The following is a 22,767-nucleotide window of genomic DNA, read 5'->3' as shown; positions in this document are numbered from 1 at the left end:
GACCCAGGCTCTCCTGCAAAAAAATGAGATAACGTTTCCAGTGACAGGCACTGAGCAGCCTTGGGAAAGCACCACGAAGACCCCGGCAAGTGCTGCCTCTTAGGATGATCAATGTGCTCCAGTCGTCGCTCGCAAGCACGCTGTACTGTCGTCTGAGCAAAGACTCTCAGATCTCCCGTGATGTGAAAAATACCTATTAAGAGCTAATGAGCAGAATAGCACTGAACCTGATTGAGCTCGGATGTTATTTGTCATTCATCCTCCGCTATCACCACCGTGGCATCTGTTGCTCCAGATTTTCTAAGTGTCTCACACTTTCTCTGCAGCATTCTCAGTTTCTCGGGTGCAAGACTCAAGCCTTGGACAACAGCAAACCTCAGCCAATTATATTTTCACCCTGTCTGCTTAGAAAGCCCCGGAGTGTGCCTGGTGCAACCACGGCCGTAGGAATGCAGGAGTTCATGATAAATTAAAAACAAAAGCACCATTATCCATATGGGACCTCGTGAGTGGTTCACATACCCGAGCAATCCCAAGCACTCTGTGTATGGTTCTTACTTGGTTTTAACTCAATTTCTTTGAGATGCAAATCAGAGGGATTACATTCAGAGGCTGCATCAGAAAGTCTTTAATCCAAATGGGCTATAAGATTTATTTAGAAGAGCCAAATGTCTTGTCTGGGACAGAAGCAACTGAGCTGAACTGAAACAGATGGACATAAAGGAAATTAAGCAACTCTAATGGTCTTATCCAGAGTTTCAAAGTATTTGGTCTTCTGAAAGCTCTAGCTCCTGGAAGCACGTGATGAGATGGGAAGCTCAGGTTTCACTTAAAAACAGACTTTGCAGCTCGCTGAGAAAAACAATAATAACGTGTTTATTCCTCCTGTGCACAGAGAGAGGGCTGCCTTCCAAACTCTGACTCCTTAGCTAGGCTTACGTTGTCAGATGAAAATACGTTGCGTGGGGTTTTTGGATTCTTCGTTTTTATGACAGTGTCTTTATTTCAGCAGTCTGGATTCAGGATTTTGGGAAACCTGATGCTAGAATAGGGATCACAGATAGCCTGTTTACTAACACAGGAAGAAACAGCCCTTGAGTCTGTTGAGGTTTTGTTCCCTGAAACATGCTTCTTTTTCTGACGGTGACTTAACTTAGGTCTCTTCTAACTCTGGGGTTTAACTAGGACATCAGCAATGCAAGACCAAGGTCACCTCTAGCTGTGCTGGATGCAGCAAACCCAGAGTGCGCAACTTGGATGCTGACAAACCACTGGACCGGAAACCTCGATAGATCAGGCAGTCCCCCGAGACCCCGCGCATCTCCACTTCTTCTGAGGTCAGAGGATTTGCAGCTGGCAGAAGAGCCTTCCCTGGGATATTTGCATGTGTTTGGCTCCAGATAAACTGCACAGACAGCAAAACAAGGATGGGTCAAAATCCCTACCATCTTACCGGAGTATTTCTGCATTGTAAAGATGGGTATAGCTCGGGAAAAAAGTTTAGGTTTGAGTTGGTTCCTCTATCTTCAGCTTTTAGGCTCTAAATAATGACAAGGCGTGTTTAACATCACTAAAAACTGAATGCATTTCTTAATGCTTTCTGAGGCTCTCAAAGTGCTGCCCAGTGGTCAAGGAGACCCCAGAGGCAGGTGATGGATGAATCCTTGGGGCTTCGGAGGCTAAGCGAGGAGAAAAGCCCTGTGTGTGCGGCTCCAGGCTGCTGCCTTCCTCCCATGGCCGAGCAGGGCTCCTGGGGCGCGGGGTGCCCGGAGCCGGCGGGTGCTTGCTATCCCCTCTGCAAGCTGGGAAATATTTTTGCAGCCGAAGCTCCTGACAATAGCTGGGAGAAGCCTTTCTACTCGTGTCTAAACGCAGCCCTCCCGAAGCCATCCCCTGCTTGGCTTACCAAGTTAAGTATCCAGAGCAGAAAAACCTCACGTGTTTGTGCATTTGCCATCCTTCACCCCGATGCATTTGAAAGTGGATTAAATAAAAGGTGAGAGAAATGGGGAGAAGGGGAGGGAGAGCGAGGGAGTGAGCGTGAGAAGGAGCTCATCCATTACTATGCTGTGCACAAGGCAGGAGGTCTTGGCCTTCTGGTTTGAGTGCTTATTCCCCATAAAATACGTCTGAGAGAAATCAATACAAGAAGCATGCAAGAACTTAAATCAAAGCACAAGGAAGCAGCACTTGGCGAATGGAGCGACCTTGCAGAGAGCTGTCAAAACCAGAGCCCTAACCCTGCAAATGCAAAACCTGCCAGGAAAAAAAAAACCTGCAAGGCTGGCATGCAGACTTTAGGCTGGTGTGTGCTTCCTTGGCATGGGGTTTGCACTGGGAAATGCTCTGATATCCGCAGCGGAAAACACGAGGACAGGTTAGGCTGGTCATGGGCTGGGTAAACGGCCCAAGGGCAAGCTGCCAGGTTGCTCCTGGGGCAGCAAGGAGAGCTGATGTACTCTGTGTTGCCTATTTAGGCTCCTTGAATATGTTGGAGAGAACGAGGCAAGGGTGGCACCCAGCTCTGAGACAGAGGACATGCTCCCTCCAGCCTTGGCTGCGCAGGACCTTGGCCCCTGGGAACGAGTACGCAGACCCAGAGCAGAGGTCCACGTCCTGCCAAGCCCCCCTGCTTGCCCACCACAAGAGGCTGGAGGGCTGTCTCCAGCAGCCGGGTCCCCTCCTGCGGGATGGCTGCCTCCCATCGGGAAGGGCCACCTTCGCACGCAGGTGCCGGCCGCCTGACCTTGGCGGCAGGTCGCAGCGCCGTGCCGCAGACATCATAAATCTGCAAAGGTTTTCTCCAGTCAAGCTCCACCTCTGCAGACCGCGGGGCACATGTTCCCATGCTGGGAAATCTGACCCCTCGGTAGCCTGAGAGACAGGAGAAGCCTGGGTTTGGTGTTTTGAATAAGTGGCTTTTTATCTGAAATCCCTTTGGGAGCATGAGCTCAGTAACCAATGAAATTATATCTGTTGTTTCAAGCAGTGAAGAAAACTTGGCCTGATGTTTATTGAGATTTATGGCTTCCCTTGAGCTTAATTGTCTTTGGGAGCCCTGGATCTTTTTAACGGTTCAGCTAAGTGGTACTAAGAAGGATGGTAATGGTTCGAACAGTCTGCCCCCTTAGCATATCTCTTTCTCTCACACAATTTGCTGATATTTGGGAAATATAGCTGATACACTCCCCTCCTGAGGTCACAGTTATTCATTGGTGTGAAACTTCAAGAGACAAACCAGGTGTGAAAAGCTCCCAGCGAGTGTTTCCTTGGCAAGGCGTTGACTTCCATCTGTGAGGGCTGTGCTTCGGGGAAGGAGGAGGAGGATGTGTGCCTGCTTCCACTGGGGAAGGACACCCGGTCCCCCCGCTTCATGACCCCTCCTGGGTGCCGTGCTTTGTCTTCCTTGGTCTTCCTGGTTGCCATCAGCCTGGTGTAGACTCCTCTCTGGTCCTCAGCCATGGTGGCTTTTCCACTTCCTCTGCTGTGGGCTCTTGGTTGCGTGCAGCTTCAGCTGCTCATGCCCGAGCACAGCCCGGCATCGCTTCCCGAGCATGCCGGAGCTCATACAGGGGTGGCTGGTGGGGTGGGCGATGGGATCGACCTATGGAGACACAATGGGGGTGCTCTGGGAGGAGCGCGCACCCTTCGCTCTGCTCCTTGCGCTGGTCTGAACTGGGAAGGTACTATCTGGGCTGCAGGGAAGGAGCCTCCTGCCCAGCGCTCACCCCACAAACACACAGCTCGGTGCTGCCCGGCTGTGGCCAGTCCCTCGGTGCAGCATTCTCACTGCTGGAGGGCTCTGACGAAGAGCTTGTCATTGGGAGAAAAACATTGCCCTTCACATGTAATTATTCCTCGCCTCTGGAGCCTTTTCATCTCTTATCGGTGGTGACCCCTGTTGGTTTGTTATCTCTCCCCAGCCATCCAATGGAGCCGTAGACCTGTCATCATGGGGAATGACCTTAACCTATTTACTCACCTCCACAAGATGCCGTGTCCGCTTGGCTGGGCGCTCGCAGCGGGGCCACGGCAGCAGAACCCGGCCGCCCTCCTCCAGGAGCAGGGGATGCTGCGGCGGAGGTAATTACACCAGCCCGTTATGGTTCAGCGGGCACCTTCATTAATAAACCTCAGGTTTCAGAGGTGCCTAACTCAGCCATTCGAAACCACATCTGGCTGTAACTCTGCAGCTTGCCTAAGCTTTCAGCTCATCTCCAACCGCCTAAGCGGTTTACAGGATGAGCAGTAAACAAAGTCTGTTTTGTTGGGCTTTTGCGTGCTTTAAGGCAAAGAAAGCAAACACACACTCACTGGGCTAATCTCCTTGATGCAGAGCTGGAGGCCGAGAGCTCCTTCCTAGGTCATGCCAATGGGATTTTCCCCCCAGATATGACACAATGCACGTGGCAATGTCCTCCCATGCCCATGCAGTCTGGGCTTGTGGCGCTTGTCAGGGTGTCGTTACTTGTGGTGTCTCCAAATGAAGTTTAGACAATGGCCCTGGGTGTGTGGGTGTCTCAGACCGTGGTCTCCCTGCTAATACCTTCTGGAGTCACAGGCCACTTCCAGCCTCACTAGGAGAAAGTCCCTAAAGAAGTTGTACTCTGGCATTTTCCATGGCCATAGGCAGCCAGGAGCAGAAGAGCAGTGGTGAGTGTCTCATTGGGGCAGCGGTGGCTGCAGAGATGCAGGACTTAGGCAGGGGATGCACAAGGAGCCCTCCTGCCTCTGATACTCTTATACTGGTCTGACCGTGTATTTTTAAACTTGACAGAGCAGTGGGGTCCATCTTGGGACCAGCTCACCAGGGTTGCTGCTGGGTGGTAGCTCATTCCTTGCAGCTGGGTGAATAAATTAACCTCCAGCCCACATCTCATCTGAGGGTTTAAACACCTTCCCTAGTGCAAGCCTGGCTTACAGGAGGATGAGATGCCGCGTTGGAGGAAAGGACGGAGTTAAATTCCATGGAGGTGTAAGGAGATGGGGTAAGGAGATGAGTCGGGTGATCAAAGGCTAGACAAACCTCCAACTATATCCAGCCCCACCCGTCAATAAACCATCCCCTCTAATAACCCGCGTCCCACCAGAGCTGAAAGGCAAGTGAACGCAAGCCCAGGGCTCCGCTGTGGGGGAGCTCTGGGGCGGGCAGCCCAAAGGTGGGGTCGGGCTGCCTGGCTGCACAGAGATTTGGGGAGGCCTGAACCGCTAGTGTCTGATGTCTGGCCAGCCCCTGGGTGAGCTGGACCCTGCTCAGCAGCCTCAGACCACGCAGAGCCCTCCCATAGCTCTGAGGTGCAGGGGCTTATGGTGGGGCACGGAGCCTGGCCAGCTGGAAGAGATGCCTGAACCCAGGTCCTTGTGCTGGGGGCTTCCAGGTCCAGCTGAGGGGAGAAGAGATGCCCAGCCCTTGGCACCGCAGAGCGGCCACCCCTTCTCCTGCAGCCACCTTGGCTTCAGGTGACGGGCTCGCCACGGAGCGGCTACTCGGCCATCCTAGGGGACAGCTTTGTGCTCAGCCAACCTGCTGAGCGTGAGCTGAGTGCTGTGGGCGAGGGAGACACCCCCCCCCCGCATCCCCAACCCCTGCATCCCCAGTGTGGAGCGAGCGGAGGCCACCTATGCGTTTACCCAGGTGCTGCGGTTGCTTTCCCACCCTGGGGAATTGAAGAGGAGGTGGCAGCTTTGGCTGTGGGTTGCTGCCGAGCTCACTGGTGGATTGCTAATGATGTTTGTGAAAACCCTGAACTAAGACCACACGCAGGAGGTTCAGGTGAGCGATGTATCTTAGACCTTGAGGGTACGAGGCAAAAATGCTTTTGCGCCTGACTCACCTGCTCTGTGCTAACACTGACTCATAATTACTGATTTTGATTCAGACAAAAGATTTATCTGCATTCAAACATATGGAAAATGCTAATGTAACCTGGTAGTGAAAAGGGGAGGCGGTGCTGCTGAGTTGTCCACGGCCCTGTTAGTCTTGGGGAGCGCTCAATGGACTGGAACCAGCTTCCTCATCCCAGTCTGCCTGTTTGCGGCTGGGATGAGCCCCTGAGGCCCGGGGGTCACCCTCATCCCCGCACAGAACTGGCCATGCTGGAGGGTAATTTGCTTGCAAAAGGTGCCTTTTGCAACAACAGCCATTTTTTTGCAGAGCTGCCCGGGCCAGCCGGGTCCCAGCTCTTTCTGTTTCCCTCAGCTCTCGGGAGACCCTGCTGTCCCCAGGGATGTGTCTGGCCCCGTCTCCCACAGCCCCCATGCAGGAAGGCACCTCTGGGGATGAAGATATCTTGTGAGCAGCACAGTGGACCTGAAAGCATGTTTACACGGTTCCTCCGCCCCAGCACAATGGTGCTGCACAGCGGGCCGGTCATGCAGAGCGAGCAAGAAAAGCCTGCTGAAGAAAGGCACAAGCGTGTACGATCCCTGTTACTGGGGTAGATTAAACCCAGAGCAGTGCCTGGGCTTTGTGCTGGGGGCAGCCCTGGGCTATAAGCCCCCAGTGGGATGGCAGAGCCTCCGAAATCCCTGGCTCCCCCGTGATCCCATCCCTAGAAGTGCTAACGGAGGCCGTGCAAGGCTGAATCCCCAGCCGTCCCCGGGACCGTGCCGCCTCCTGCCCTGCCTGTGCCCTCTCCGAATGCCCTGCCTGTGCCACCTTTCCCCCCCCGCCGCTCAGCCCTGCTGGATGCTAAGTGGAAACTTTCCCCCCGTGCCAAGTGCTAAATACTTATCAAGCTAATACAGCGTCTTCGCGGAGGTGCGTACATGAGACAACATGTTACCGTAATTAACAAGCAGCTGGAGTTGGCACCAGTCTCTGCTGCAGCTGCTCCCAGCGGCTTCCAGAGCCTTTCCCAGGGCTGCAACTCTGCCTCCTCCACATGATAGCGGGGGGAGAAGCTGGGGTGTGGGGTGGGGGTGATGCTTTGCAGGGTCCTTTCTCACTTCAGAGGGGATGGTTGTGGTTCCCAGCCATGGTCTGCAGACCCCTGGAAGCCTGGGGTGTTAATTCTGATCTGTATTAGATGACTTGGATGAGTGGGTCCGTTCTCAGCAGGCAAATGCTTATACATGGGGATGAGGTGCTGCGCTAAGAAGTTTTGGGGTGCACGGATTTGGAGAGGTTTAGGAAAACTCACTGATGAAGGAAAGTGAGTGACGGAGTGATGGTTTGTCCCTGACCCGCTGATGTGGCTGCAGCAGCTCCCTTGGTCGGCTTTGCCATGGGAATTGCACCTGTGCAGGGTCCCTTCCTTGGGCAGTGGTGGCCGAGTGCCAGGGGAGCGCGCGTGGTGGCTGCTGGGGACCGTGACGCTGCTCGTGGTATCAACGCTGAAGAGAGATCGGGAGAGAAAAAGGCCGAAGGGATGGATTTGCAAACCCAGCCGTTGGGAGGAAGGCTGCAGCCGCGGGCTTTGGGTGGTGGGAAGCATTTGCAGAGTTTATAATCTGGTTGACTGTGTCTTCACATTGCCCAACCCCTTTTATCTGGACTGGTATGGATTAGTTCACTCATCCATCTACCCGCTCAGCCCTAAGCAGAGCTGTTGCACAAAACCTCCCCATCTTTTTAAATTGCCTTGAGCTCCCTAACTTTCAACCCCGGAGAAGCCATCTCAGCAGTAGATGTTTGTATCATGACCTACATTGCTATTGGGTTTTAAATATATTTTTTTACTCTGCTATATACTAGCTTCCCACATGCAAATTGCTCTGAGTGAACCATTTATCTGGAAAATAAAGGTTATGTTCTCAAAAGGCATTTAGTTCCCTTTCTGATTGATTGAACGAGTTTTCCACTGAGAAAACAAAGGTCTTTAACACAGTCCAAGCCAACGACAGGGAAAAAAGTTCAGGTAAAACCCCTCCATTTATTTAACAGCTCCCCCTTCCTCATTCATATTTACAAGATAAAAGGGGCTCCATCAACCCATTAAAGCTGAAATACATGTCCTGTCTTCAAGGAAAGCAAATCCCATCTGGCATCCCTGGAGGAATATAACCTTAACTTCAGCTTAATGCCACATTAGGGTATCTTACAGATTCTGCCAGAGATTTACCTGCCTTAAAGGGAGATTTATTTCAGAAGTAAACAGGTTGATGTGACAAATCTTCAACGAGCAATTTTGGTGAGGGGGTACAGAGAACTTGCAACTCGCTGGTTCCCCTGCCTCTCCCCTCTTTCCCGGCCGTGGTGGGACAGGCAGAGGGGACGGTCACACCGGGGACCGCTGGTGCCTGCCAGGGGCTCTGCTGCAGGGCTCCATCGCGTGCCTTGGGAGCTGTGGGACGGACCCAGCCCAGGCAGGCTTGGGTCCCACCTGCAAACCCAGCTCTCTGACGCGACACCCGGGACGGCAGGAACAGCAAGGGGCCCGTTCCGCCCCCGGCTGCAGATCCGAGTAGCCGCGGGCTGGGGTGGGAAGACTAGTGCCCGTAGCGGGCTCGCTTTCCCTATCTCGCAGCCCATCCCGGGCAGCCAGCGCAGCTCCCAGAGCAAAGACATTCCCATCCGCCCCCGCGGCCACAGGCCCCCGCCTGGGCGCCAAACCTGCAGGGCATCACATCAAGGGAGATGTTTTTAAGGAAAGGCAGGTCCTGCGTCTGTCGACACCACCGAGGTTCTTGCACTTGCCTGGGCAATCAGGGACTTTTCCGTGGCTAAGATTAGCGCTGCCACTGCCTTCCAGCAGCCCTATCCCAACGCTGCCCATTTCCCTCATCCTCCTCTGCTGCCTGAATGCCAACTACGAGCATCTCTCTCACGTGTCACGTAGCCTTGGGGACATTGGTGTTATGGCAAAGATTGTTTTAAAAGCACTGCCAGCAGCTGCGGTCGGGAGGTCTGGGTGGAGCCCCGGGCTCTGTGCAGCAGCAGGCAGGGCTTGCATGGCTGGCAGCACCCACGAGCTCCTGCCTGGTGGTCCAGCCCCTGTCCGGCCGGCGGCAGGGCGAGCAGCCGTGTTTCACCCCCATCTCCAGGAATGCGTGGATTGAATTACTGTACAGTCCGTACCTTGGGTCAGATGTACCCGGGTGACTCCCTCCCAGATAATGCCCTGCACACGTGGTCCTCCAGGTGGCAGAAGGAAAGATGGTTTGGGGTAGAAATCATAGCCCCCCCTGCTCTATTAAAAAAGCTTTCGAGGCTGCAGGGTCATGGAGACCGCAGCGCCGTACTGCTCATGTGCATGGACAGAGGGTTTCTTTTTGTGCAGAGCTCCCTGGGGGTGCTCTTTGGTGGCCACCGGTTTATTACTATTGCCGGTTTTACTGATATGCATAAAAATTATGAAGGTTTTCTACTTACTCAATGGATCCCAAGTCCTTTTAAATGTACAAGATTATTTTTAAAAGCCATGGGGCTAAAATATGAGGATTCTGTGGGGGGGATGCCTGCTTGCCCGTAGCCCTTCCTTCAGACTTTGCTTCTACGACAAACATAAACCTGCGAGGGGGACCCCGATAAAAGGCCGCCGGTGTATTTTTGAATCGGTGCTGCTGATGCGCAGGGGCTTTGGGGCCAGGGAAGGGCACGGCCAGCCTGCTGTTCTGTTACCAACCTGCAGATCGTCGGGCTGTTGATGTACTCGCTGTTCAGCCTGAGAATGAGAGGGCAAGTCAGCTGCAGGTGGGTGAAACCTATCTCCTTCTCTACTTAACTGGCCTGCCCGACTGGTTTTTTTATGATTATTTTTTATTCTGTCTCCAGTTAGGCAATACACTTGCCTGTTAGAAATATCGCCCTGGGCTGCCAGCTCAGCGAAGGAGAAAAGCGGGTGTGTGTTACGGAGGGAGGATGGGGCATCGCCTACCTCGCTCTCTTCCCCTCCCTCGGCAGCATCCAGCAACCTTCCCCTTGCTCTAGTGGATCTCTGCCACTCGAGATGAGCATCCTTACGGGGGGATTTGCTTAAGGATTTTCACTCCTGACCCCCCTCCGCAGTGCTCTCACACCCTGCAGATTACTGGAGCGGGTTGCTGGACCGGAGTGGGTGAATTTAAGCCCAGCCGGTAGTTTGGGATCATTAACCATCAAGGTGCCCCTGGGAAGAAGCAAAACGTATTTGGGAAAATTTGCTAACAGACTCTAATGACTTAATAATCCCTGCCGGAGAGAGCGCGGCAGGTTATGTGAATGTCAAGTTTGTTTGCTTTGCCGAGAGCTGGCTGCTGGTTATGTAATCGGACCTCCTTCACGGGGGGAAAAAGGGAAGAAAAAGGAAAGCACGCACCCGCTTGCACGCCAGGATGTGAGTAAGCGGGAGCGCAGGGAGAGGTGTTAGCCGGGAGCCCCGGGAGCCCTGGCGGCCCCGGCCGGGCACAGCCCTGCTCGGCCACCCACCCTACTGTGCTGGGGGAGTCCAGAGCCCAGCACAGCCCTCCCCGCTCGGCCCTTTGGGAGGTGGTGAGTGGCAGGGTTGGGGTCTTGCAGTGTGGCCAGGGATGGATTGGGGTCCACAGAGAGCAGCAGGTACCGGGGCAAGACCACTTGCAAATGCCACTGCCAGCAAAAGCAGCCGAGAGCCCACGTAGCACAGGGGATCGATGTTGTTGGTTCGTGCCTGCTGAGCTGCAGAGGAGGGGGCCGCATGGGCACGGAGAGGACGCACGTCCCCGAGAGGGCTGCCACACGGCACGAGCCCTTATCCCTCTGCCAGCCGGGGTCTCTTCTTGTTGCTCTGGCTCACCAGGTTGTCATTCCTGATGTAATTCCGGACAGAGAGGTGGTCGGGGCTCTGCTTGGCGGTCCTCAGAGCTGGTGGCTGAGGTAGCTCTGAGCTCCCAGGTTAATAAGAGGGAGCATCCAGCCTTGGCTCACAGCGAGAGCTGGGAGGCAGGTGGGTGTCCTAACAGCCTTGGCCAAGGCTGCCCAGAGAGGGAAAGCTGTCCCTGTTTTGGGGAGGCCGTTGGGAGTGCCTCCACTTTGCCTGGCTAAGAGCGTTCAGGGCTGAGCAACGTTCATGGTTTGCTGAATACTGGGGCTTTCCTTGGAGATGAAGGAAAGCCAGGGCCGTTAAGCTGTGGCATGGTTTTAAACATGCTTTGCATTAGCTGGCACGACCTGTGGCACCGCAATGACCTGACATAGTCCCTGTTGGGGCCTGACATCCTCCTTGGAAGCTGAAACAAGGCAGGCGGGTGCTGGAACCCACTCCCCACGGCTGAGCTGAGGTGTAGGGGGAACACCGACTCTTTCCCCACGAAAGCAGGTGCCCGGGCTCCTGGGACACAGGCTGCCTGCAGCCCCAGCACCGCTCCTCAAGCTCGGACTTGCCTGCCATCAATACTGTTTAAACAAGCACATTTGCAGACGTAGCTCTAGGCCAAGTTGTGGGGCAGCTGGGAAGGAGCTGCCGCAGCCTGGCTCCAGACCCTTCTGCGGGAGGTCTGGGTGGCGGGTGCGTGGGTGCCAGCGGCACCGTGTGCCAGCCGTGGCTCTGCCCGAGGGCTTTCCTCTGCATCTGTGGCCACTTTGAACCTGAGCCACGGCCAAAAGATGCCAGCGGCGCGGGCAGAAGTGGGAGTGCTGGGGCTCGGCAGGGTATGCCCTTCTGCACGACCGCTCCTTAGTCCTTGCTTTTGGGGCAGGTTGCACATCCCAGCAGAGGTGCACATCCTTGGAATAGGCGCATCCTGGGGCCCTCCAAGTGAAACACAGCTGCAATGCCAGGCCAGCTCTTCTACCCTCGTCCTCCTGCTTTCTCGTTTCCCAGGCTGATGGGCTACAAGATATCTGGGGAGGATGCAGAGGTGGGTGGCCCTGGGCAGGGTGCTCCACGGGGAGAGCCCCTCCAGAGGCACCCGTGCACAGAACCCAGCTTTCCTGCTGGGAAAACATTGCGAGGAAGAGTACAGGCAGCTCCGGGAGAGCAAGAAACACTCTCCTCAAAAAAAAAAAAAGCCAACCCAGAAAGAAAGAGAAAAGGAAAAGGCTTCTGAAGCTTAGAGCTGGATATTTAAACACTTGACATAAAGGATATTTCTGCATTGAAGTAATAAGCGTGACTCAGTAAACCAATGGGGAAAGGGTGTTCCCTTTGCAGCAAAACCTCAAAAGATCAAAGAACTTCTTGAGCGGTTTAACATTTCGAATGCTAAATGAATCGGGTTCCCCTCCCTCTCCCCTTCACCCCCGCCTTCAAACTGGAAAAATAAACGGTTTGATTTCAGCTTGGAAGGGAGCGTTTTGGCAGCTCGGGGGAAGCACGGTGCTGGCCGGGCTGGAGCGCGAAGGTGGTGGGCACGCGTGCGCTCGGGTGCGCAGGACCCGGCCGCCTGCTCAGTGGACATCAGCCCTGCTTGGGACAGGGACGTGCCACAGCCTTGGGGCTTCCCGTCCGCTTGTACTGATTTGTGGAAACTGGCTTTTCCCTCACTGTCACCTTCCAGACCCTCTCCTGCTCCAACCTCTGTCCTGCCTCTCCCGTTGGGGCCCTTCCTGAGCACCTGCCAGTGTAACACTGCAGAACGGGGACGGTCCCGTTTTGGAACTGCAGCTTGCAGGCACCATGGTCCTGCAAATGATAGCTCGGCGTGCTCCGGCAGACCCTGCAGCCGTGCGTGGCCGCAGGAAGGGTCTGGGCAGCCCTGGCTGCAGAGCGAGGCCACCATGTACTGGGAGGGATGTCCCAGCACACTGAGCCTCTGCGCTCTGCCTCCCGGGCTGGCTCCAGGCTTTAGGCAAAACTGAGCATCACCGGATTTCAGCAAGTTCCTCCCCTGGGAGAAGCAAATCCTGATATTTTTGTGCGTACACCCAGCAGTCGGGAGACATTAGGAGCTGGTCCCTGTCCCCTGGCTGCACCCAGCGGCAGGTGCTTGGGGCTGGCGTGCCGGGGGGAATGCAGCAGCGGGTATTGACCAGGGAGGGATCGAGCCTTGTTGGTGGCTCTCGGACACATGTGCATTTCTGGGATCGATAGGCTGGAGTAATATATTGCACCGAGATAACAAATCACTTAGCTTATTGGGTCTTAATTAAGCCTCTTTTATCTCCATGACAGCCACACACCTGGGCTATCGCCCAGGAGAACCGTAGCTGCGGCCGAGCCGTGGGGACGCCGCGCCGGAGCCGGGGGATTGATGAGGCTCTGCTGGGTGGAATTACCTCATTGTGTTTGCAACGCTTGGGGCCATCGATCTCCCGGCTCCCCCGTCCCTCCATCCCAGCACCCAGAGCACCGGCTGCTGCTGCCCCCTCCTCCTGGTGCCTGGCGGGCAGGGGACAGGGGACAGGGCAGGGGACCCCCCAGTCGGGTTAGCCAGGGCGCAGGTAGAGGCGCTGGGGAAAAGCTGCCCCATTTGGCCTCCTGGGTAATAGATACAGTTGTTATAGTCCCTGACAGCGCGAAATGAAGACCTACATCACCATAATGTATTGTCAGCCTGCAAGCATGCTGCGGCCCCCGAGATGAATGAATGCAATATCTCTGCGTACGAGGGGGAAGGAAGGGAAGGGGGTTTTGCCGCTGCCGCTGGCCTCTAGGCTAGAAGGCAGAGCCACCGCTTTGTGCGGCTGGAGAAGAAAAGGCATTTTTTATTTGTGATGTGGAGGTTGAGGGTGTCCGATCCCCGCAGAGCCTGTGACAGATACACTCCATGAAGGGGAGCGCTTAACAGGCAGCTGAAATGCTCCTGTGATGAGTTCATCCAGCAATGAAGTAATCTTGCCCCTGCGTTACTGCCAGCTGAGGCAGCAGGGCAATTTACTGCGCTGGGGCTAGACAGATCAACACCGATTTTGGCTCATGTAACCCAAGAATGGAGAGGAACCATCCAAACCAGGGAGGATAATCCGACTGGAAACATGTGTACATGACAACAGGAATCTGAAGCACGTATTGCATATAGTTACTTGAAAGTAGGACAGTTTTTACTCTGAAGTATGACTGCTGCTTGGAGTGGAATAATGAAAGCTGGGACTTGCCAGTGACTTACAGCTGAGCAGCCAAGTCCTGCAGGACCCCTCTGTTTCTGTAGCGGCCACCCCTCTTTAGGTTGATGCTTAAATCCTTTTCCATCCTGGGCTGCTGCTTGGACTCATCCTGCCTGGCAGGTGCAGCGTAGCAAGAGGCAGCCCTGCATCTCTGCTTCACACCCCAGCACGCGGGGCGGGCTGGCAGCGGCACTTCCAACACCAGAAACGGTCAGAAACTAAGTAGATATTCCCATGTTCAGGTCCCAGCATGGACATAGGCTTATTTTGTGACCATGGGCAAAAATTGCTTATCATTTCCACCTTTGACAATATAGGATATGCAATGGCCGTATCCAGCCTCTGTTAATGATTTTCAATTCTTGCAAGAGCAGTTGCAAGGTGCTGAGTGGGGAGTGTGCTGCAGCACAGCAGATACTATATGTTTGCAAACAGTTATTTAAAACAATAAAATAAGATTCTGTTCTGGAAGGCAAGCAGGCCATAATTCATCTTAGCGTTAAACAAAGTCCAAAGCACTCACGTTACACAAAATCCAACTGCAGGGCAACACCCTTCTACTGTTCCTGAGTTTTCAGGACTACTTACAGGTTTTTGGTTAAACATGAGAAAGTTGATATAGGAACGGCCAAATCCCATAAGCTGTCAGTAAAACCTTCCTCTGCAGACTAGTTCAGCTGGGGCACATGATGTTATTAAAGCCATTCACAACGGGGCTTCCGCACGGGGGACCCGTTCTCGGTTGCTCGTGATCTTTTGCACCAGGTAGGACGGGATTCTCCTCCACGCTGTGGCAGTTTAGTTTCCCCTCCCCAAAACCTTCAGCCATGGACTACAAGAGTTGCTTCGGGGGTGCTGGGGTGGCAGAGAGTGACGGGCAGGGGCCGAGGAGGGGCAAAGGGCAGCCCGATCAGCTCCAACAGCAGGACTGATGCCCAAAGCGATGCCATTTTGACCAGGAGGTGCAAACCTGCATAGCCTTCTCGTCATGGCACAGGTGTCTGCTAGCTCTTCACACAAAAACTTCCTAGCCTTATATCATCAATAGCCAGTGAACAACGCCTTTTGTTATTGCATTAGGCACCAGGCACATGGCCACCGCATGACTTCTGGCGTCTTCCCCTTTTTGCTACCAAACTCCCCGTTTCTCCCCAAGCACAGGTGGCTGCCGGAGGGACGCAGCTCTGCTTTTTCTTTTTTCTTGGCTGTTATTGTTGCTCTGAGATTTTCCTCTGAAAGGTTAGGCCAGCCCTCGCGCTGGTGCTCAGAGCCCGTCTCCATCGCTGATATATGATGCCCTTGTAATCTCCAGTGACATAAATTTTGCTCCTGTTTGTCTCCCTGTGTCATATCCTTCTTGTGCCGTGTCTGTTATTGTGTCTAGCGTTGCCATTGTGTTTCAGCGTTTTCTGTTGTTTGTCTTCTTCACCTGAGGATGTCCATTATGGGATGTAACAGCTTTAATAGCTTATAAATGGGAAACTGGAGCTTTTATGCTTCGGGGAGCGCTGCTCAGAGCAGCCACCATTCAAGAGTGGCATTTGCCAGTACTTAGTACCTAAACCAGCGTCTTCCCTCCCAACTTTCTTTAAAGCCCAGGGACAAATATCTTGCATAAAGCTCTTGGCCCTTACTGGAGGTCAGGTTTGTACCTGCTGGCATTGGGAGCTGGTGTGAGTGGGCTGGTAGCTGGGACAGAGCCTGGAGCGGCTGGGAGTGGATGGTGGCTCCTCTCTGCTCCCAGTGCCCGTGCTGGGTTTGTCCCTGTCCCCCTGCTGATCAGCAGCCTTGAACCAGAGCTCGAGATGTCCAGCTTCACCTCCCAGAATACCGCCCTGTGCACCGGGGTGCCTGGCGACAGCTAGAGCCGAGGCTTGGCCCCTGGAAGCAATTGTTCGATGTCCCCTCATCAGCACCTCTTCCAGAGCAAAGCGCTGTGCGACCAGGATCTAATTAAGCGGGCTAATCTGAAGGAGGTACTACATCTCCATGGAAAACTGCTTCAGTTTGGCTTCTCTGAATAATAAACAAAGCACTTGGGCAGATGATAGGGCATTTAAGTGTTTACTCTTCAGAGCATTAAGTGCTAAATTTGTTTTTAGCTCCCTTATGAAAAGCCCTTGCAGAGTAAAAGCACACAAGGGTCTCAGTCATCCCTTGCAGCTTGCCTCCAAGCCTGCTGCATCCAGCAGAGAGCCTGGCTGTGCAGCTGCCCCAGGGGGACAGCCAGAAGCACCGATCATTAGTATCACAAGGAAACCACTGAGGTTTAATCTGCTGGTGAGGAGCAGGGGATAAACCAGAGCCAAGCCTCAGATTGACCCGTGGGGATGTCGTGCATGGAGCCGGCCCGGGCAGGGGGCTGTCTTCAGTTAGTCCAAACTAAGATGGGCATCCGCTTCATTCTTTTTAATCCATTCGATCAATCACTTAGTGTAATAAACTCCCTAAATGGAAAAGATAGGGACCAAAACCTCCAAGCGAGCCAGAGCACCGAGCTCATTTCTCCTGCCTCCTCCACTTTGCCGTGCCACAGCTGTTTTGGCAGCTGGTGCTCAGGATGCAGGACCCGAACAGGAATTGGCATGGGGAATATGGAAAGGGGAAAAAAAGGGTGCCGGGATGGCTGCTTCGCAATCACGGGTGTGTAGAGGTTATCCCACCCCACGCGAAGCTGTGATGAGGTGCCCCAAAGACAGCGCAGGGAGAGCTTCAGGGCTGAACTCGCTGCTGGAGCTATAGAAATGGGGCACGAGAACAACAAAACAACTTTCCATTTCTAAAGCTTGAACGAGTTTGCACCCCACCATGCCAGCACAAAAGGAGAATTAGCAGACAGCAAAGAGAAAAACAACGCGAAGCCACATCACAGCATCAAGAAGCCAAAAAGCCTTTTTCCTTCTTAATGCGCGGGTACAGCTTAAACGACTCTTGTTCTCCACGCGGAGCTCGATGCGGTTCAGCTCTGCAGCACTTTGCATTCATCTGCGTGTGCCTGAGCTGAGCTATCCTTGCTGCTGGCTTCAGCTGTGATTTTTTAAACCATTTTTGACACATCAAAACCGATGCAGAATGACTCAGAAGTTTTCAGACCGAGCTTTCTCCCTGCAGAAGGGAAAGGAGGGGGTGCACGCATATTTAGCAGCAGCAGCCTCCTTTAAATCGACCTTTTTTCAAGCAGAATACTATGGTTTAGGCAAATTTGGGATGTGTCTGAACATGTTTCCCATCCACATCATGGATTCAATTACGATGCAACACTTTGCAGATTTCTGTTAAATTTTAACTCATTTCACATGGTTTGCATGAACTTTGCCTGACATTTGGAAGCAGGCAACTTGTGTCATCAGGTTACACTCACACTTATCTCTGCAAACATATCCTTGTACCCAGACCAGCACCGGCACAGCCGCCTTTGCCGCGGATGGCATTAATTGAACCTGAAATGTGCTTTCCTCCGGCGTTACGCTCCTGCCTGCCCGTGGAGTGATGTGGGTGACCCCGTCCCCAGCCCGGCAAGCTCAGCAGCAGCAAACGCAGCGGCTGTGTGCGTGGGCATGTGCGTGGGGTGGCTGGCGTCTGAGCGCGGAGGGGATGGGGACAGGGGCAACGCATGGATGAGGGACAATGAGTGATGGGTGTGCGGTCTTGCAGTGGGTTTTTGGTGAAGGCATGCTGGTGCCATGTGAAGGGAAAGACTTTGAGATGATCCTATTCCCCCACAGCCTCTAAATCGCAGGGATGCATCTGCAGCGAAGACAAGCGGGCGCTTCTGGTGGCCTCAAACCACATCTCCCAGGGAATTCTGCAGGTCCACAGCAGCAGGGGTGGAGAGGGACCCCTCTCCTGTCCCCATCCCTGAAGCCTGGCAGGGACAGTCGGGTGAGTCTTGCAGGACCAGCCAGCTGCGCTGGCCTTGCCCTGCTCTCGTCCATCACATCAAGCTGTGAAAGCCCAGCACTGAACATCTCCTTTAAGCAGCAGGTCCCTGAGATGGCAAAAAAGTCAGGTCTGATCAAAGCCTGGCTTCTCTCCTAGTGCCGGGGGTCGGCAGGGGGAAGGGGGAAATATTAAAATCCCAAGATCAGTCAGTCACTGGTTCTTACTTCAGCTGCAAGAAGTGACCGGCTCTGCTGATCAAAGGCCTCGCCACTGTTATTTTAAAGGTGACATTAACATTTAAGGAGCTTTTGAAAGCCCTGGCTTGCAATAAAAAGCCAGACACCCGGTCATAGAGCAACTCAAACGCAAGTTTAATGATAATGAAACAGCCTTTTGTTCTTAAACTCAAAGAAGAACCACAAACCTCTTTATAGTGTTTATAATAAAGACTGTGAAGCCTTTTACACGTAATCCAGCAAACCGATACCTGCAAGCCGTGGTGTTACCCAGTGATACCCAACGTGCAGAGCAGGCTTTTGTGCATGCTTCTCTCCTCAGTTTGCAGGCACAACTGCCACGTTTCCTTCCGATGATGCCAGGCTTTGCCCAGCGCTGTGAGCACCGCACGGATGCCTCCTCCTGGTTGTGAGCCTGTGCCGAGCTGTGCCGCTGGCCCGGGACTCGTGAGCGTGTCCGCAGCCGGGTGGCATGACACGGCTTGGCAAGATGTGGCATGGTACAGCTTGGCACGACACGGCTTGGCAAGGCATGGCATGGTACAGCTTGGCACGGCACGCCCTGGCATGGTTTGACACAGCATGGCACAGCCCCACCGTTCATCCCATTCAGGACTTGCACCAGCTCAGAGCCTCCTGATCCAGGACATCTGTATTTTAGAGCCCAGCTCATGTATGCAGCCATCACAGCAGATACCAAACCTCCATTTTATGGCAGCTGAAATCACTCCTTTTCCTCCTTCCTGCCTCGTCACAACACCTTGTCACTCCCTGCACCCACCAAAACTCACTTTGGACTTACCCTGGCTGCAGACATGGACCTGGATGACCAGGGCTGCCGCTCCCTCCCCTCTCAGAGCCAGACCTCCAGAGAACCGGGTGCATTTTAGCAGCGTGGTGTGGGAAGCCACGCATGCAGTGCTGGGGGGCTTGGTGCACACAACGACCAGCCTTCTCCTGACACTTCATTTATAAATAGCCTGGAAATGAGAGCTGGGTAGATAGGAGCTGTGGCCGGGTAAGAAAATCCCCCTCTCCCTGCACTGGTTTGGTTGTGTTGTCTCTCACTGTAAAGCTCTTTGCTTTATGGCTCCCAGCCCTGCGCTGCCTGCTGTATTTTACCTTGCAGCTCCGATAAAGGCAACTGCACGCACATTCCTTATCAGATGCAATTGGAAATATCATGCAAATTCCCTCATTCTGCAAAGTCCTGGAGAGCCTCTGCTCTATTCTACAAACATGTTTCTGTGACAGTGCTACATCAAAGATCTTTTTTTACTCCTCCCCACCCTCCTGGATGTGGTAAATAGCACTGAGTCCTGATCACATGCATTCCCTAAGCACAGAAAGAGCCAGGGAGCCAAGCAGGAGCAGAAAAGTGAGGTTTGTTCATTTAGTTTCTTAAGGGCTTGGGCCTGGCAGGTCAGAGGTCCCAGCAGAAGAAACTGCAGAGGATCGATATCCTGCAATGCTGCCCGAAACCCTCCTGCCCATGGTGTTGTCCAAGCGGGAATTCCCTCTCCTGCCTCTTGCAGTGGTGACCGAGGATTATTGTTTCTGTTTTCCAGAGGGACGAGCAGGCATCCCGCTCCAAGACCCAGCTCTGGCCGCTGCCCTCTGCCTTGTGCCCAGCCAAGAGCTGGGGTGCTCTCAGAGCTGAGATGCGCTCTGAGCTGGGATGCTCTCAGAGCTGGGATGCTCTCTGAGCCGGGATGCTCTCTGAGCTGAGATGCTCTCAGAGCTGGGATGCTCTCACAGCTGGATGCTCTCTGAGCCGGGATGCTCTCTGAGCCGGGATGCCCTCAGAGCCGGGATGCCCTCAGAGCCGGGATGCTCTCTGAGCCGGGATGCTCTCTGAGCCGGGATGCTGTCTGAGCTGGGATGCTCTCTGAGCTGGGATGCTGTCTGAGCTGGGATGCTCTCTGAGCCGGGATGCTCTCTGAGCCGGGATGCTCTCTGAGCTGGGATGCTCTCAGAGCCGGGATGCTCTCACAGCTGGGATGCTCTCTGAGCCAGGATGCTCTCTGAGCCAGGATGCTCTCACAGCTGGGACGCTCTCTGAGCCGGGATGCTGTCTGAGCTGGGATGCTCTCAGAGCTGGATGCTCTCTGAGCTGGGATGCTCTCTGAGCTGGGATGCTCTCTGAGCCGGGATGCTCTCTGAGCTGGGATGCTCTCTAAGCTGAGATGCTCTCTGAGCCGGGATGCTCTCTGAGCCGGGATGCCCTCAGAGCCGGGATGCCCTCAGAGCCGGGATGCCCTCAGAGCCAGGATGCTCTCTGAGCCGGGATGCTCTCTGAGCCGGGATGCTCTCTGAGCTGGGATGCTCTCTGAGCTGGGAGCTCAGACATGCTCTCACAGCTGGGATGCTCTCACAGCTGGGATGCTCTTGGTATGGTGGCCATTGTCTCAGGGCCCAAGCAGGGAGTGCAGATCTCCCCTTTGATTTCTGAGGGTATGGATATCCAAATAAATTAGCAATGGGAATGTGCGGGGGTTGGGGCGGTGGGCGGCGGGCGGCGGGTGAGCTGGCGGGCTGGAAGTGACCCAGACCCAGGGAACAGATGCAACTCATAACGTTAATGAGGTTTGGGTTTTTTTTTTCCCCTCCCCAAAGGCACTGCACTCTTGAGAACGGGGGGCTTTCTATCCCATGGCAACACCAAGCGGGGAAAAAATGGGCCTGGCTTTTATTTCATTTTTTTGTCCTTTACAGGAATCGCAGGCAAACAAAAGCCCTGAACAGATTTATCATTTTTCTTTCTCCCCCACCCCCTCCTTTTCTTTCCTTTTATATTTTTTTAAAATAGGGTTAGAGCAAGATGGATGGTTCCCCAGGCCCAGGGAATGAACAGATCGAGGCCACCCTGTCGTCTCTGGCATCCCATTAAGCCAAGCTCTGGGAGGAGGCTGCCGTAAGACTTATTAAATTTGCCCCAGCCCAGACCCCCAACGCCAGCCCCTGCATGGGGCTGCCCCGGCTCAGCCACCTGAGTCCCACCTCGCCATCGTCCCCAGTGCCGCCGCCGGCCCCTCTCCTGCATCCCCCCCAGGGGCCCGATCCGGCCCCACTCTCACCCCTCACATCAGCCTGGGAAGTGCCTCAATCCGTTCTTGTCAGCCGAGGCCGATTCGTCACCGGCGAGGTGACAAGCGGTTGTATGGCTCTGTCAGCCCATCGCTGGCGCGGGCTGGGCCCCCTGCGGCAAAGCCAAGGGTCCCCCCCAAGGAGGGGGCCAGGGGCAGCGGGGGGGGGCACGGCCAGCCCCCGACCTGCCCCTGACCCAGGGGCTCCTGCAGCTGGAGAAATGGCAATGGAGGGGGAACAGAAAAGGAAACAGAGCGGGAAAAAGGGGAAAAAAAGGGGATAAAACAATAATCTGAGCCCTATCGAGTCCGCTGCCGGGGAGCACGGGGGCAGGCTCAGCTGGCGGGGGCAGGAGGGAGGATGCTGTCCCATCCCCACTGCCCGCCAGCGCCGCGTTAGCACAGTTATTTCCACTTTAATACTTAACAAGGATTTAAAACCCTTCTGTAGTCAGAGTTTGTTCTCAGCGATAAATTTTGAATAGCTTATAAATTATGGACACAACGTGGTGTCTCTGTCTGGGAGGAAGGGCCGGACCCAGCTTGCTGTTACGGTGGTGTAAAGCCGGCGTGGCATTGCTGGCAACGAGTCTGGCAGGTCGGCGTTCCCGGGAGCTGGATCAGGCCTGCCGTGCCTGGTTATAACATTACTGTGACGATAGTATCATATCGCATAGCAAAGCACAGTCACGGCTGCTTCACACCTCCTGATAATAATCACCCAGGATGCAAAAATCACAGGACAGAATTACAGATGAACGGAGAAATGCACATCCTCTCTCTCCCCACATATGCATGTATGTGTATATATAGATGTAGATATAGAGATATATATAGCCACGAGCCCATGCACTTGTATGCATGGAGAATGTGCTCACACTCAGGACGAGCGGGGTCAGATTGCCCATCTCCCGTTGACAGTCATCCCCCCGTGCCCTGGCTCCCGACCAAACACGTCCCTGCCGTAACACAGGGGGCTGCAAACTCCAGCTAAAATCCCTGCAAACGGGGAGCTGCAGCTCCCGCCGAAACACCTTGCAGCTGCCTGCCCCGCTCTTGGCTCTCCGGGACCGGGAGGGGATCCACGCCGAGAAAAAGCCTGGCTGGAGGAGATGATTTCATCCACCCGGTGAGAGACATAGTGAGCGTTTCTGAAAGCCACACGGGTGTGTGCAATGGGCCTTCCTTCCTTTTCCCCTGGCACGCTGTAGCAAGTCAGTAATTAGGTTAGAGCATCGCTCCAGCTTTATTTCAGTGCACCGATGTCCAATAAATGCATATGAAGTTCGTATGTGTGCCTGTAGTATATAAAGGCTGTAGGAAAATAGCCAGTTTTCACTACATTAATTCATAAAGCGGGTCACGCTGGTCTGGCCCTTTACCTCACGTGTTATTTCTATTTATTAGTAATATTGATGTTTCAACAAGGGATCAGGACCCTATCGAGCCAGCTTTAATATCAGAAAAGATTTAGCAGGAGAGAACTCTGTAATGAAGCAACAATCCCAATGCCGAGCTCTTGTGTAGTGCAGCTCACAAACGCTATTATTATTTGTAATAATGATTTATTTTGAATTTCACTTCTGCAGCCAACCCAGCATCGCTGATTACCCTGGCTCGG

At 54.1% G+C, this 22,767-nt stretch overlaps 2 long non-coding RNA genes across 2 annotated transcripts in view; both read left to right on the top strand.

Moving 5' to 3' along the window:
• The window catches only part of LOC135316215 (uncharacterized), a 35,749-nt gene extending 31,595 nt beyond the window's left edge, over positions 1-4,154 (top strand). Inside the window, exon 2 of the long non-coding RNA XR_010375650.1 lies at positions 3,924-4,154. This is a non-coding gene — a long non-coding RNA (uncharacterized LOC135316215). The remainder of the gene's footprint in view (positions 1-3,923) is intronic.
• A 13,172-nt stretch (positions 4,155-17,326) lies between these two features.
• Positions 17,327-22,425, top strand: LOC135316183 (uncharacterized). The gene is made up of 3 exons (XR_010375621.1): positions 17,327-17,580; positions 17,668-19,078; positions 20,870-22,425. It is a non-coding gene; the product is annotated as an uncharacterized LOC135316183 (long non-coding RNA).
• Positions 22,426-22,767: the final 342 nt, after the last annotated feature.

This window comes from Phalacrocorax carbo, chromosome 18, assembly GCF_963921805.1.
Source record: "Phalacrocorax carbo chromosome 18, bPhaCar2.1, whole genome shotgun sequence".
Taxonomy (NCBI): Eukaryota; Metazoa; Chordata; class Aves; order Suliformes; family Phalacrocoracidae; genus Phalacrocorax; species Phalacrocorax carbo.
Note: the sequence above shows the minus strand (reverse complement) of the source record. Positions and strands in the feature narration are given on the sequence as shown.